General features: G+C 42.3%; 1 protein-coding gene across 12 annotated transcripts in view; it reads right to left on the reverse strand.

Annotated features, from left to right (window-relative positions):
• STAU1 (staufen double-stranded RNA binding protein 1) overlaps positions 1 to 10,324 on the reverse strand; it is a 57,319-nt gene extending 46,995 nt beyond the window's left edge. For 4 of the 12 annotated variants that reach the window (XM_047746035.1, XM_047746034.1, XM_047746032.1 and 1 more), the window contains exon 1: positions 10,023 to 10,308. The gene's annotated coding sequence lies outside the window, so the exon portion shown is untranslated. Of the gene's footprint in view, positions 1 to 10,022 lie in introns of all 12 variants that reach the window. The other 8 variants (XM_047746024.1, XM_047746026.1, XM_047746025.1 and 5 more) reach the window with 8 other exon arrangements.
• Between the last annotated feature and the right edge of the window lie 393 nt (positions 10,325 to 10,717).

Genomic DNA, 10,717 nt, shown 5'->3' on the forward strand with positions numbered 1-10,717 from the left:
ATATTAACAAAAATCACAAAGAGAAAATACATATACAATACTGACTGTATTTATAAAAGAAGTCCGCATATAAATGGATACATGCAATTCAAACCCACGTTGCTCACAGGTTAACTGTAGTCACTGTAGTCAGTAATAACAAAGACGATTCGTTACCTTGAGATGCCTTTTGCATTTTTAACAACATAATTTCACTTATTTCAATTTCTCACTGTTACTGTGATTTAGAAGGTAAAAGTAGCTGTTCGCTGTCCAAACAATTTCAGAAATAAAACAATAAACTCTAATTTGCTTTACGGTATTTTGAACTCAAGTCCTCCTTGTAAACAGTATACTAATAACTTCCCAGTCTAGAAGTCTGTTGCTCCGTAATCTCACCCACTCACAAGACTAGCATGAATGGAAACTGGAAAAGGCCTCTGAGCAGCCCAGAGACATTTCTAAGACCATCCAGGGCAGCTCATGCCTTCGACTCTTGGGGGCTTCTGTCAATTTAAGTCCCTCTGTGCTGAACAATTACAGAAGGTTTGGGTATCTATGTTTTTTTAGCCCAACCCAGAGGCTTAAAAAATTATAATATAATAAATAAATAAATAAGAATGGAAAAAGGGAGCTGCTCAAGTCAGACAATGACAACAGTAAGAAACAACCACCAACAACTTTACAGCAAAGGAAAAAGGAGGAGAGGGGAGAAATACAGCAGCTTGTAACCACCTGGATTTTAGACATCTTCACACAAAACAAGGATAGCTGACACTCATATACACATTCACACTCCCGTGACCCCGCAGTTTCTGAAACCCCCCAACCATTTTCAAATGATAATCTAAAGCCATCATGATTATTACCAGTGTAGCTACATAGCACTTACTTTCTCCAAGCAGTGGTAAAGACATACTGGGGGTTAAGCCTAACTCCCTTACTTTCCCACTCAAGAAAACATACTAGAATGAAAAAGATGAATTACATTCATTGCTGTAGTCATTCAACAAATAATTTCTGAACCTACTACTTGCAGGCAGTATTTTAGACACTAGGGAGAATGCAGTGCACAAGTAAGATACAGTCCCTGTCCTTGCGGAATTCACGCTACTACAAGAATAACCTTGAACCTAACACAAATTTAAGTAAATAATTCACAGTGGCATTTTAACTCACAGTAACAAATCATTTATAATATACATCCCCTCATAACTAAAGACACATAAGAAGAGAAAGACCCCTTGGCTGCAAAATGCTGATTTAGGATAAGGGCAAACCAGCTAGCATGGGGCTGTTTGGTTATGGTGGAGAAAAGCCTTGGCTGGAGATCTTAGTTTGGGTCCAACTCTGGTGCTGAGCTGAATAATAAATGCTTTATTTAATATGTTAAGAGGCTTCAACCTTTTATTGTATTAAATGGAGTCACTGCCACCAGTTTCATACGATTAATAAAATATTAACTGTACTGCTTGAATGGATTAGCTGGTAATACAGGTGAAATGCTTGCAAAGCTGAGTATTTCATATCAAAGTTAGCTGTTAGACGTCACTTTCTTAGGGTATACTATAACTGGTTTTATAAAATTACATAAATCATGTCCAAAACACACTATTTAAGAAAGAAAAAACAGCAAAATTAGGAAGAACTTTATCCAAAAAAATGTTTACTTCATTCTTTTTTTTTTTTTTTTAAAGATTTTATTTATTTATTTGACAGAGAGAAATCACAAGTAGGCAGAGAGGCAGGCAGAGAGAGAGGAGGAAGCAGGCTCCCCGCTGAGCAGAAAGCCCGATGTGGGGCTCGAACCCAGGACCTGGGATCATGACCTGAGCCGACGGCAGCAGCTTAACCCACTGAGCCACCCAGGCGCCCCAACTTCATTCTTTTTTTATGTTTGGTGCTTAAACAGGTAAATTCTGTTAATAGGGAAATCAGTACCCAGCAGTAGTTATGCTCTAAATGTTCCAGACTGTAGGGGCGCCTGGGTGGCTCAGTGGGTTAAAGCCTCTGCCTTTGGCTCAGGTCATGACCCCAGAGTCCTGGGATGGAGCTCCACATCGGGCTCTCTGCTCAGCAGGGAGCCTGCTTCCTCCTCTCTCTCTCTCTGCCTCTCTGCCTACTTGTGATCTCTGTCTGTCAAATAAATAAATAAAATCTTTAATTAAAAAAAAAATGTTCCAGACTGTAAAGGTTCACTAACTACAAACAAAAAGGGAATTTATTTACCTAATTCTATTTGACTGTCATCTAGGTGAAGGGTCAAAGAGCTTCAATGAGCAGGTTGGTTAAATTGTACAACAAAGAACATAAGCCTGCAGGCATAATCAGACTTATCATTACATATAAATTATCTTCTTTCTGACAGAGGAAGGACTGCCTAGCATTTTGTACAAAATCACAATGGCATCAGCAGACAATGGCCCTGTTTGTATCAGGGTGGAATCTGCAACACTAGAAAATTCATGCCTCAGTTAATTTTAATCTATAGAAAGTATGGACTTCAAAAAGTAAAACTGTGAGAGAATCAGCCAAGATCTGGTTAGATCAAAAAGCTCGTGCCTGAGGGCAGCCAATATAGACAATATAAGAAGCAGAATGTGCTCACTTCATCCCCAGAAAAGACATATTTCCGACACCTTTTCATGGTTAATGAAATGTATGTATGTATGTCATTACAGACTACACAGTCACCTCCATTAAGGTTAAAACACAGAATGGAAACTTACACACCATCTCATGAAAACCCCAAATCCAATGGGCAGGTTTAATTTCACTGATCTAGCCTTTTATTTATTTCTTTTGGGTTTTTTTTTTTTTTAGATTTTATTCATGAATAAATGAATAAATGATATGAATATCAATTTTATTCATTTATTTGAGAGAGAGAGAGCGCGCGCTCATGAGCACAAGAGGGGGAAGGTCAGAGGGAGAAGCAGATCCCCCGCCAAGCAAAGAGCCTGATGCAGGATTTGATCCCAGGACTCCAGGATCATGGCCTGAACTGAAGGCAGTCGCTCAACCAATTGAGCCACCCAGGCACCCCTTTTATTTGTTTGTTGTTTTTTTTTTAATTTTTATTTTTTAAAGATTTTTATGTATTTGACAGAGAGAGACAGCCGGAGAGGGAACACGAGCAGGAGGAGTGGGAGAGGGAGAAGCAGGCTTCCGGCAGAGCAGGGAGCTCGACATGGGGCTCGATCCCAGGACCCTGGGATCATGACCTGAGCCGAAGTCAGACACTTAATGAATGAACCACCCAGGTGCCCCCACTGATCTAGCCTTTTAAAACTAGCCATTAAGAGAGGACTGCTGGGCGCCTGGGTGGCTCAGTGGGTTAAGCCACTGCCTTCGGCTCAGGTCATGATCTCAGGGTCCTGGGATCGAGTCCCACATCGGGCTCTCTGCTCAGCAAGAAGCCTGCTTCCCTCTCTCTCTGCCTGCCTCTCCGTCTGCTTGTGATCTCTCTCTGTCAAATAAATTAAAAAAAAAAAAAAAAAGAGGCCAGAGGGTCTTAAAAAAAAAAAAAAAAAAAAAAAAGAGAGCACTGCTGTCTGGGTGGAGAACCAAAGAGGTTTCCTATTCAGGTGAGCACTGATTCAAAGAAAGCAAAAAAGAAAATGTTCAGGAGGCAGTTTAATACCAAACAGAAAGTTACGTGAAATATTTCCAATATCACCGGCCAGCAAACGGATGTCAGACACAGCTGGGAGGCAAAGAGGGCAACAACCACGGAGTCCTATAAAGTTAATTGGAAGTTTAGTGAATGCATATCCAACAGTGGAATATTAAAATTCTGAAGAAACTAATTTTCTTAACAACCTTGTATATAGTTCATAAATCATTTTTAACAAACTTCATGAAGAATTATAGCAATAATTTAGGGGAGAGCCTCCTACAACACACAGGTTAATGAAGTATCCTCCTCCCCATTTACTTCTAAATAGTCCCCCCCCCCAAAAAAAACCTTTGAATCAACCTACAAGTTTTAATGTGGCTGTAGCAATCACAACAAAAGTACACTGTTAAGTCTATTTCAAGGGAATGATGAGTAGAGTTCATTTTAAAAACTGAGTATTACTGAAATAGACACTTTTTTTCAAATTGGTCTGAAGTTCTAGTAAACAAAAAATTATCCTAGCTAAGATGAAGCACTGGTGACACACAGAAAAAAATGCCCTAGACAAAAAGCATCCAAGCATAATTAGAGACGAAGTATGGTTCAGTGGAAAGAGCTCAGGACCCCACTCCAGTTACCTGGTCTCCCAGACACGCCTCAGTATCCACGGCCACTATGAACTGTCATCTACAGAGACGTTTTCCAGTATCAGAAACACAACATAAAGCATCTACTTCAACTCTTAGCACCAAGGAAGAGCTCACTGAACAGCAGCTTTTACATCATTAGATAAATTCAATCTGACCCTTCAGATTCCTTTCCTGCATCAAGTAACCCTCACCCTGTAATCCTAACCTACCTAGCACATGTTAAGAGCTCAATAAATAGTAGCAAGTATTATTATCCAGCAAATTTACTAATCCTATCCTCAGCCACATAAACATCTATAAATATAAACTTATAGCTACACACCACTTGTAAAAAACATTTTAAATGGGAACAGAGAACATGCTAAAAATCAACCCACTCACTGGGCAACCAGTTCCAAAGCTTTAACTACAGAGACAATCTAATGAACAGTTTCCATTTAGGCAAAGACCCCAGGACAATTAAATTTTTTTTAGAGTTTGTAGTCTGGTAGACACAACAAAAATCTTCAGAACAGTTATGACCTCTGTATCATATTATAATAAAATAGCCTGGTTTGCTTCATTACTATTATAAACTCACAAAGTCATCACACTTTCCCTCTATATTAGATTCCAGATTAAACAGAAGCAGATGGGCTACAAATTTAATATTCATAAGACTAATTTTTAATCGAAAGCAAATACTTTCTTGGATAGATTTTCCTACTTTTGCTTTCAGTAAATATACTTTGAAGGAGTCCCCTGAAAATACTCCTTTAACAAATAAATGAACATTCCAGAAAATATAAATTACGTCTGCAGAGAATTTGTTTCGACTTCCTCTTATCTAGAGAATATAAATTGCTTTTACATCAACCTTATTCACTACTTTGGGAATGTACATATTTAAAAAATTAAGCTCTTTGCAGTAATTTCCTCATTTTATCATTTTTTTAAGTAACAATTTTCTTTGGTAAGGTTTTCTAGTTCAGAGCATTTAACTGTCAGCAAAACAGATCTCCAAGCCAACCATCCAGTAGTATTTGTTAAGATCAACATAGCTATAGATTTGTAATCCTATTATCTCCTTAGTAGGTGAGAACAAAGGATTTGGCCAACATTATTCGAGCTTTGTAATACCTGATTTATACATAAGCACACCCTGTTCCAAAAATTCATTAAACATTTCTTCAAAAAAGCAAAAAGTTCTGGAGTCAAAGCAAAATTGGAAACAAAAATCCACAAAGCCCTTGGCTTTTAAAGGTCTAGGAACACCTTACAGAGCTGCCTCAATTTAAAATTCACTGTGGTGGCTATGTATGCTCAAGTATTTAGTGTGCTGATGCTGCAATCTATTTTGAAACGTACTGAAAAATAAAATGGATTAATGAATTCAAAGAGACAGACAAATGGAACAGACGTGATAAAACAAAGTCAAATGTCAATGGCAGAAAGCAGGTGGTAAAGAGGCATATTGTTAAATTCTTTAAACTTTGTTATATGTTTGAAAATTTTCATAATAAAATGTCAGAGAAAAATAAGGATAGCAAACAACATGTCTTCTAGTTCAATCTCTAACTCGTAAATTATACTTTAAGGAACGGCATAAATGCTTAATCTTGATTTTAATAAAATTTTATTTAAGGAAAAGCTCAGTGAAAATTATACCAGAAGCATGTTAGCTACAAAGGTCTCAGTCACCAAAAGTTTCAATTTAAAACAACCTGTTACAGGTTTAGAGTGAACCAAAAGGTATAGTGTGAAACACAAATCTGTCATAAAATTCTCTAGGGGCACCTGGGTGGCTCAGTGGGTTAAAGCCTCTGCCTTTGGCTCAGGTCATGATCCCAGAGTCCTGGGATGGAGCTCCACATGGAGCTCTACATTGGGCTTTCTGCTCCACGGGGAGCCCGCTTCCTCTTCTCTCTCTCTGCCTGCCTCTCTGCCTGCTTGTGATCTCTGTCTGTCAAATAAATAAATAAAATCTTAAAAAAAAAAAAATTCTCTAAACATTTCTGAACGCTCCAGAATCCCATTCTGAGAGAAAGAAAGCAACCTCGGGCGCCTGGGTGGCTCAGTGGGTTGGGCCGCTGCCTTCGGCTCAGGTCATGATCTCAGGGTCCTGGGATCGAGGCCCGCATCGGGCTCTCTGCTCAGCAGGGAGCCTGCTTCCCTCTCTCTCTCTCTCTGCCTGCCTCTCCATCTACTTGTGATCTCTCTCTGTCAAATAAATAAATAAAATCTTAAAAAAAAAAAAAAAAAAGAAAGAAAGCAACCTCAAAAGCTCTCATTTGAGGGGGAAGAATTTACATTTCCCCAAACTGAGCACTTCTGTGCCACTAAATATGACAGCCAGTAAGACAATCCAGTGTGGAGGCTCATAAAAACAAGGTCTCTGGAATTGACTTATGACATCCAACAAAAAGATGCCTTTTTCATGAAAGTTTCATTTTTATGCTGGTGAATTTCACTTTCATTCCATCCAGTAAAAGGGCAAAAGAGAGAAAGTTGCCCTGCAAGCTGAGAGCCACTCTGTGCTTCCTATATTAAGTATCTTCATTGTCTTACTGAGGGGAGACTGGATGAAACAGCACAGTATAGGCCACCGTTTAACGATTACACTCAGAATAATGTTAATGGATAAGACTTCAGAAACGAGGGGGGAAAGTTCTATGAGTCATACTCATTTCTAAACTTAAAATAATCTGTATATAAATGGGTTTTCTGGCTGGATCTTAAAAGAGAGCAATTTAGTCTGAACAAACTGTATTTATTGTAACAATTCCAAAAACTTAAAAAAGTTTGACTTTAAGCCTCCTGGGAAGCACAAGCATTTTTTTAAATAAAGCACATTTTGTGGTCTTTCTTAGATACCAGATTTTTTTTTTCTAATTTTAAGAGGTATGCACATCCCTCTCCAACTCCCAGATTGTAGTAAGTAAAACACAACATACGTTTTCACTACACCTGATCAAGCACAAAAGTAACCCTACCTACAATTGAAATTACAATAATCTAAAAGCAAATTACAGTTGTCGAAAAGATGTAAACAGTCCATGACCAACAATCTGAAAATTAAGTAACAGTGACAAATGTAATACTCCTCTCAACTTCAACTCTAGCAGAAATCTATTTTCAGACAAGAAAGAAAAACATGAGCATCTAGGCTCTGAAATTCATTCATACTTACTAAACATAATTCTACAACAGAGTTTTGAAATCAAATACCCTTTACTTAATTCTTAACCTAACGTGATAGCAGCATATTTACATAAACTTTGGAAGTTTCATTAAGAACTATTAACTGGAGTTTAACTTTGACACACAGTTATTCTCCATTTTAAGTGGTTTAACAGGTAGGTCTCCACCAAAACAGGTTTAGGGACATCTGTATTTCTGATTCCTTTTCGGTTATAGCCACTAACAGCTCAAGAACTGTTGCTTTTGTACACAAAAAAAGCAAGGCAATATTCTGGACATGACTGAGTGGGATAAGCACTGAACCAAGAGCTAATGCGGCAGCTCATTTTTTTTTCTGCTGTAGAATAATCATGTGTAAACAGAGATGAGAAGACCAATAAACAAAATGAGAACTATGATTCCACTAAAAGTAAATGTGGGACCTATTAACAGTCTGAGATAACCTTGTAAAATTATATGATGTTTACGATTTGTTTCAAAATAACCCAGTTTCGGGTAGGAAGTACCTCATGAAACAAGATGACCTTGGCTACAAGTTAATTATTGTCAAAGTTAAGTGACCAATACATGGGGCTTCTCTACAGTTATCCAATTTTTCCATGTTTTCCGTAATAAAGGTTTTTTTTTTAAGTTATCGACTGCAATATTAAAACATCATTTCCCCAACACTACAATTTTCGGTGTGGCAGAAGACATGCGTGTTGTACAGCTATTTCTTAGGCGTTTGTGAAGAGTCAGCCAAACAAAGATTTTCAACTAGAAATGACGGTAAGACTGTCAGAAAATTATAGGAAAATGTCAAAAACAGAGAGTCCACTTCACATTACACGTTACTGAGAAACAGGTGTAAATCGAAACAGCTTTAAATTCAGTAAAGAAATTTACTACCTGAAACAACTCTCCCATACAGGAGGATCATTCAGTTGAACAAACACACACACACACACACTAATTTTTTGTAAATCTGGTCCCCCATGAGGATCATTCAGTTGAACACACACACACACACAAATTTTTTGTAAATCTGGTCCCCCATGAGTTGCATTTCCTTAAGGAAAGGTACACACATACAACTAAGTAAAAAATTAACTCAGTATCTTTAAATAAAGTTGCTGTTTTAAAAATCCCACCTGTCACCAGGAGAACGGAAACTGCTCCCTCTACAATCCAACTGTATTTTTAGTTTTTACTTCAACAAGCAGCAACCTAATTTATATTTGGTAAGCACACTGATTCCTGAAAGGCCAAGATCAATCAAAAACCCGGATTAACTCTCTTTCCACCACCCTCTAAACAATTAAAGCTACGAGCAGAAGGGAAAGTGACCTTAAAAACGTCCCCACAGCCAGAGAACAGAGGCAGAACAGACTGAAGCACACATCTTCGCCGGAAGAGAAGAAAACTTCCACATAAGCAAGACTGCAACACGGAGGTGGGGCAAGGGCTTAAAAGGAAACTCGGCCAACAGGGACGGAGGGAATAAAAGCAAAGCTGCAGTGAAAAAAAGTTAGAAGTTAGAGATGTAACGCAAAAAGGACAGACATATTTTTTGCCAGATTCATACACCGCCCCTCCAGAGCCTGACACCGAGCAAGTGCTCCAGAAAGGTCTGCTGAACTCAAGGAAAGCTTCTGCCAGCAACTTTCCCAGAAATGAAATGACAACAAGAAGCCGGATGATGGCAGGGGAAGGAAAAAAAAAAAAAAGGACAGGTTGCTCACACGGAGGGAGCTGGTGAAAATCCTGTAGCTGGCTCAGCGCAGGAGATGGAAATAAGAGCATCTTTTACAGACTGCCCACTTCCAGAGCGTCCCAATGAAACGGACGCCCCTTTCAGATGTTAACAACCCAAAACAAAGCCCGGCGCTGGCGGTGGGTGAGCTACGCATTTCTGTCTCAAAGAAAACCCAAACGGGTAGGTAGGTCAACTTCTATCCCACTTGACCCACTAAGTTATACCTTAATATCACGCTAATAAATTATGCAGACGGTTTATTGGGACACGCTGTGGGTTTGGCACTCTGATAAGCGCTTCACACGCCCCATTTCACGGAACCTTAACAGCCTGAAGAGGCAGGAACCGCATTAGCCCCCCCTTTTTTTTCCACCAAGACACAAAGAGTTTAAGTGACTCGCTTAAGGGAGTAGTGCGGGGATTTGTACCCGTGCTGGACACCTGGGCTGTGTTCGTAACCACTACGCTCCAGATGTGGCTGCGATATAGACGCTCCGGATATAAGGGACTCGCAGCAGGGACCCCCACGCCACCCACCGCCCCAGGCATAACTTCGGCACCACCACCCCCCCCCCCCGCACGAGGAGGAATTGGGAAAGGCGCCGTGGCACCTGTTTCCGGCCCCAGCAAGGGGTGGAGGAGCTGAAGTTCCCGGGGTCCAGGCCGCGGGGCGCCCAGAGGCGGGGGGCGCGGGAGGACCCGCCTCCTCCGGGAAGGCCCCGCGGGCGGGACAGAGGCCCGGGGAAGGCGGCCAGGCGCGCGGGCCCGCCGAGGCCTAGGCCCCACCCGCCGCCCCCCTCCCCGCGGCCGCGGCGCCCGCGCGGGCCCCGCCAGGCCGGGCCCGGCCCGGTCGCCTCACCTGGCTGCTGCCCCGAGCTCGTCCCCCGGCCGGCGGTCCTGGGCGGCGACGGCGGGGGCGGCGAAGAGGGGAAGGAGGAAGGAAGAAGGGAGAGGAGGAAGGGAACGGCGGAGGGAAGAGGCGGAGTGGCCGCTGAGGAGGCGGGCGCCGCCGGGCCAGGGGTAGGGGGTCAGAGGAAGGGGGAGCCGAGCCAGACGCGGCGGCCACGGGCGCAAACGCTGAAGAGCCGCTCCGGCGCCCGCAGCCCGGCAGGAAGTGACGGGGGAGGGGCCTGCGCCCGCCCCCGGCCCCCGCCCGCCTCCATGCCCGGCCCCACCCCCCACCCGCGGCCCGAACCACAAGTCCCGGCGGGCGCTGCGATGGCGCCTGCTCTCGCAAGGCACTCCGGGAGCCTGGCGGCCTGGAACCAGGTCTAGCCTAGGTCGCGTCGGCCCGCCCTAGCCCCCCGGGCCTACTGGGAGTTGTAGTTCTTCTGGGCGTTGAGAGCTGCCCGGGGACCCGCAACGAGGCTGAACGGGACTTCTTAACTCCGCCCCCCTCCCGTCGTTCTTCCCGTTTTCCTCGCTGTCCTTCCTTTTTTCCCGCCTCCGTGCCTTCTTTCGCCCCTTCCCCTAGTTTCTTCTTCCGTGTTTATTAAATGCCTGCTATGTGCACGCTACTGCTCCGAGAGTTGAGAATATAGAAGCGAACAGACA

The sequence above is a fragment of the Lutra lutra genome, chromosome 9, assembly GCF_902655055.1.
Source record: "Lutra lutra chromosome 9, mLutLut1.2, whole genome shotgun sequence".
NCBI classification, from domain to species: Eukaryota; Metazoa; Chordata; class Mammalia; order Carnivora; family Mustelidae; genus Lutra; species Lutra lutra.